Genomic DNA, 6,000 nt, shown 5'->3' on the forward strand with positions numbered 1-6,000 from the left:
CGTGTGTGATCCCCAGTACTATATTAACTTGAGCCCTTTGGAGGTGAAGAGGAACAGGAGTTCGAGGTCATCCACATCACACAGTGAGTTCAAAGTTAGCTTAACCTACAAGAGACTATCTCAAAAGAAAGAAAGTTATTCTCTCTCACTTTCAGAGATAAGAAGTTGGAGGCCTGGGTGTCTGTGGGCCACTGTAGGACCATGAAAGGACAGCATGGTTTCTGGTTACACACTGGCTAGAGATGGCCAGTGACCCAGCAGGTTGAAGAGCCCACAGATTTCCCTGCAAGGGATGGCATGCATTTCACCACACTCCCAGACTCTAGGATCCTGACAGGAAGCGGAAGACTTCCATCCATCCACGCCTTTCAGGCATGTGGGACAACGCCCACTAGCCCCTCCACAGGTAGAGGGGGTGACTACAATTCCTCTGTGGCTCTGAGAAAAGTCCACATTTTGTCAGCTTCTAGTGGCTACTATATACCTTGGTTTGAGGTCACATCACCCCAATACCTGCCTCCATTGCATGTGTGTGTGTGTGTATGAGACAGACTGAGATCTCCTATACCTGTCTTCCCATAAACTATGACAGACATGCATCTCAATTCCTGCCACCCACTCTTAACTATGTATTGATTCTTCGTGAATTTCATATCATGCACCCCAACCCCACTCATCTCTCTGTCTTCCTCCTTGCAACCTCCTTCCCAAAGGGGAGAAAAAACCAAAATATACAAAAAAAAAAAAAAAAAAAAAAAAAAAAAAAGAACAAACCATCTCATCACGGAAGTTGTCATGTTCATGCATCTTGCAAATATTCATTGTGATAAGTCATTCATCTAGTTCGAGGCCTCTGGTTTCTGTTATGCTGTCAATGCTGGACCTTACCAGGACTCCTCTTGGATATCCTGTTGTCACCCTCTGTCATGGAGATCCTGCAGCTTTGGTTCTGGAGGACTGGCCTCTCTTCACGTGCTCCAGCCGTTCACAGATGGAGTAGAAGTTGGAACGAGCCATCTCTAAGCTCTGGATGGCAGCTGAGTTGATCAGCCTGACAGTTCTCCATCCCTGCCAGGTAGAGGGGTGGCACCTGGCCTTACTCTTAGGAAGACAGGCATCCACCAGAATTAGCTCTCCCACCCACATTGTAATTCAGAATAATCTCATCTCAAAATCTTCAATTACTTACACAAAGTTCCTTCCACTAAACACAGTCTCCTTCACAGAGCTTAAGATTTGGCCTTAAACTCCATATGAAAACCATAGCATGTGGCACCAGGGATATGAAAACGTGATTCCAAGCTTGGAGACAAAGGAGCCAAACAGACTGAGGGAAGGGGGTAGTTTCCCAGCATGTAGTTTTCAGTAAACCCTTAATAATCCTAACTACTTCATTTCTGGAAAACAAATGTCTTTATTGCTGGGTGTGATGGTACATACCTGGGGAGGCTGAAGCAGGAGGATTATTTGTACCTAGAAGTTTGAACCCAACCTAGGCAACATGGCAAGACCCCATCTCAAAAAGAAAAAAAGAAAGGAAAAAAAATCTTTTCAGTACTAAGACCTTCTAAGGCAGAGTTGCAGAGTGTTCCGACTGAGGGACTAGAGTAGGCTTCCAGTATTACTGCTGCTATCACCCACTGGATCAGCCACCTACCAGGTCAGACGCCCTCCAGGGTTCCTGGGAAGTTGCCAGGCACAGTCTCTTGTGGCCTCTGCAGACACACAGGTGCCTGCTCAGCCCTCCTGGTTTTCTAGGCAGTGTCTCGGCCGCATGCTGACTTGCGCGCTGGGTCACCCATGCCTTCCATGTAAGTTCTCTTTCTTATCTTATGACCAAACCCCTGCCCAAATCAAGGGAAAGAAGGATTTGTTTTGTCTCATTAAGAGTTCCGTCCACTGTCGCTTGCCCACCCATGCAGACTGGCAGAGAATCATTGCAGAATATGCTGCCATGAAGAACTCAGGAGAGCCAGCAGAGTGCCAAGACAGGATTGCTAACGATATGCTTCCAGTGACCACTTCCTTGAACTGGAGCTCATCTCTTTCCCCCACCTGCAATAATGTTAGGAGTCTATCCCAAGCATTAATCCATCTAGGGTCAGAAGCCTGCATCCTAAAGCACTCCCGCAGCATTCTCATGAACGTTTGGAAGCTGTCTTCTACTATTCCAGTGTTCTATCTCGGCCAATGAGATTCATCATCGCAATCTTTGGTTCCCACATTGTTGTGTTACTGTTCTTTAGCCACCCTGATGACCCTGTCCTGTCCTGGAGCTACAAGAGGCAAAAGGCTCTGTGTTCTGTTTTTGCACCTGTCCACTCTGGGAAATCCTCTTGCTGTCTTCTGTCTTAGCCAGAACTGAGGCATACATTGGCACTGAGTGTAACCTGTTTGTTTGCTTGTTTGTTTGTTTGTTTGTTTGTTTGAGACAAGGTCTCAATACATAACCCTGGCTGTCCTGGTACTCATTATGTAGACCAGGCTGGCCTAAAACTCAGAGATCTGCCCACCCCTGTCTCCCAAGTGCTGGGATCAAGGGTGTGTGCCATTACACCTGACCTCAAGCATGGTCTTAATTTGTCCTCAACCTCTGCTGTGGCAGTTCTGGTGGCTTCTATAACATTCCTGCCAGCTGTGCCCTTTCTGAATATGACAGACACCCAGCAACTTGGGAGGCTGACGTGAGAGATTCTTGAAGCTAACTTGACAACAGATTCTAGCTGAAAAGAAACATGAAACCCCACAGTTCTTTGGAGGGGTTTGTTGTTTTTATTTGTTTGTTTCCTATCTAACAGGTCCATCTTCCTTAGCTTCTTTTTATTTGTTTTTCAAGACAGGGTTTCACTGTGTAACCCTAGCTGTTCTGGAATTCTCTCTGTAAACCAGACTGGCCTTGAACTCACAGATCTCCATCTACCTCTGCCTCCTAAGTGCTGGGATTAAAGGCATTCACCACCACCTCCTCCACCACCTCCCAGCTTCCTCTACTTCTCTATTTCCTGCGTGCTATATTACACCATGTCACTCATCTCTTTCTTCCTTGTCCCACTAGTATAAGTTTTATTATTCTGTCTGTTTGATACATTGCCAAGTTCTTAACACATAGAATAATATCTAGTGCACAGTAGGTACTCAGAAATATTTGGTGATAAATCTATTCAAAGCTGAAAGGCTTTGCTAGGCCCTCTAGATGGCTCAGGTGCCTATATGCAGGCTTTCCCACCTGAGTTGGATCCCAGGATCCTACAAGGTGGCAGGAGAGAATCTACTGACCTCTGTTCAGGCTGTGGCTTGTGCTCACCTGCACACACATTGACAACCAAATTTAAAGAAAGGCTTTGCTGAGTCCTTTTCAAGGTAGGACTTACAAGCATTCATGTTCTCACTGATGGGTGCTGTTTTCCACCAAGCCCCAAGGGCATGCCTCCAGTTCTGGCCAGAACAGATGAGTGCGATGAGGGGGAGGGGGGAGGGAGGGAGTGGGTGTACGCACCAAGGATCCTTCCTGAACCACCCACTGTTTGCAGACTCTATCTAAATGGGGATTGTGCCACCTGGTGGCCAAGATCAGTTACGCTCAGTGTGAACAGAGAACAGTGCACCACTTAGTGGTCAAGGAGAGTCTGCAGCTTGACAGGCAGAGTATCCACTCTCTAAAAGAGGGCCCTGCAGCCCCCTACCCAGCTATTGCTTAGCAACAGCTAATGAACTGATGAATCATGTCATTTTAATCTATTTACAGACTGAGCAGGCTTGTCTTCCTTGTGTCTCTTCATCACACGGTGACCACCAGATGGTAGGAATTCAAGCCTGAGCAGCTCTCCAGACCAGAAGTGGGAACCTGCATCCAAACCAGAGAGCACACGATGTCCTGACAGCATTAGTGAATTCACCAGGTGAGCACGGCACTAAGTGGAAATCAATGGTGCCAACCAACAAATCCTGACTGCTTCCCTTCAGTGAGATATGCAGGGTGGGCAGGCTCAGGGAAGATGAAGGTAGGTGGTTACAGGGCTGTCAGACGGTGACAAGGAGTGTCAACCTATGAGAATGTTCTGGGATTCTGTAGTTCTGGTTGTACAACCTTATGAATATTGCTAAACATAAAAATTGTTTACTTTTTGAAGTTTTACTTATATTGATTTGTTGGAACAAAACGCATGCAAATGTGGCAGTCAGAGGACTTATGGAAGTCAGATTTTCCCTGCCACCTTGTGGGACCCTGGGATCCATCTCAGCTTGTCAGTCTTTGTGGCCAGAACCTTTAACAGTGAGCCATCTCACCTACCTCCCCCTGCCCTTTTCTTTTCAAAGATAGGATCTTAGTAACGCATGCTATTAATCCAAGCACTCAGGAAGGTATTAGGTGGATCTCTGTGAGTTCAAGGCCAGCCCTTGAACTCAGCCCTTTTTGAAGAAAAATATTTGTTTTTGCTAAGTACAATGATATATGCTTTTAATCCCAGCACTTGGAAGACATAGGTAGGTAGACAGATCTCTGTAAGTTCAAGGCCAGCATGGCCTACATGGTGAGTTCCCCAGCTAGCCAGGGCTACACAGTGAGACCCTGTCTCAAACATTATATATCATTTTTTAATGTGTATGAGTCTTCTTGTATGTGTATATGTGTACTCTGTGTGTGCTTAGTGTCTGTGGAGGCCAGAAGAGGGCACTTCATCATCTGGAACTGGAGTTATTAGAAGCTTGTGAGACACCATATAAGTACTAAGAACTGAACCTAGTTCCTCTGCAAATACACCAAATGTTCTTAACCACTGAACCATCTATGGCCCACTTTTTTAAAATTTATTTTTATGTATTTATTTTTGAGACAAGGTTTTATGCATACTAGGCTGGCTGCAAGCTTACTATGTAACCAAGAATAACCTCCAATCCTCATTTCTCAACCTCCCCCGTGCTAGAATTCCAAGTATGTGCCACCATAGCCAGTTTATGTGGTGTTGGGGAGCGAACCTAGGTTCTCATGACAGGTAGGTATTGTACTAACTCCAGCCTCCAGAAAACAGTGTATTTTATTTTATTACTATTATTCCGTCTTATTTACTGATTTGTGTGCGTGGCACAGTGGTTGTGGCTGTCTTCAGGGCTTACTTGGGAAGTCAGGGAGCAATTTTCCACAGTCTGTTTTCTCTTTCTAGTATGTGGTTCCCAGGAATCAAACTCAGGGCATCAGCCTTGGCAACAAGTACCTTTATATGCAAAGTCATCTCGCTCACCCAAAACTGTATACTTCTGAATTTTTATATCTCAATAAAACTGATTTTTAAATCCCATTTGTGAGCTGAAGAAATGGCTCAGCATAATAGCTCTTCTTGATCTTTCAGAGAGCCTGAGTTCAATTCCCAGCACCTATATAGCAGCTTACCAATAGTCTGTAACTCTAGTTCCAGGGGATCTAATATACTCTTCTGGTCTCCATGAGTACTAGGCATGCGTGTGGTATACAGACATACAAACAGACTGTCTTAATCAGGATTTCTGTTGCTGCAAACAAACACAAAGACCCAAGACTGGAACAGCCACCAAGATGGTTGAAGTGGAGCAGAAGAAGAAACAGACTTTTCCATAAGGTCTTCCTTTCACAACATGGACCTGGACCAACTGCTAGACATGTCCTACCAGCAGCTGATGCAGTTATTCTGTACCCACCCTGGGTAGCACCTGAGCCATGGCCTAAGTTGGAAGCAGCACTCACTATTCAAGTGCCGGAGAAGAGCCAAGAAGACACCACCCATGGAGAAGCCAGGAGGTGGTGAAGACTGGCCTGAGGGACAGGATCATCCTGCCTGAGATAGTAGGTAGCTTGATGGGTGTGTACAACAGCAAGGCCTTCAACCCAGTGGAGATCAAACCAGAGGTCATGGGCTACTACTTAGACCTAGGCAAGTTATCTATAACCTACAAGCTGTGAAGCAGGACTAGCCTGTTATAAAAGAAAGAAAAACAAAAACCAAAAAGCAAGCTGGAGAGGAAGGG

Source organism: Arvicanthis niloticus, chromosome 15, assembly GCF_011762505.2.
Source record: "Arvicanthis niloticus isolate mArvNil1 chromosome 15, mArvNil1.pat.X, whole genome shotgun sequence".
NCBI lineage: Eukaryota > Metazoa > Chordata > Mammalia > Rodentia > Muridae > Arvicanthis > Arvicanthis niloticus.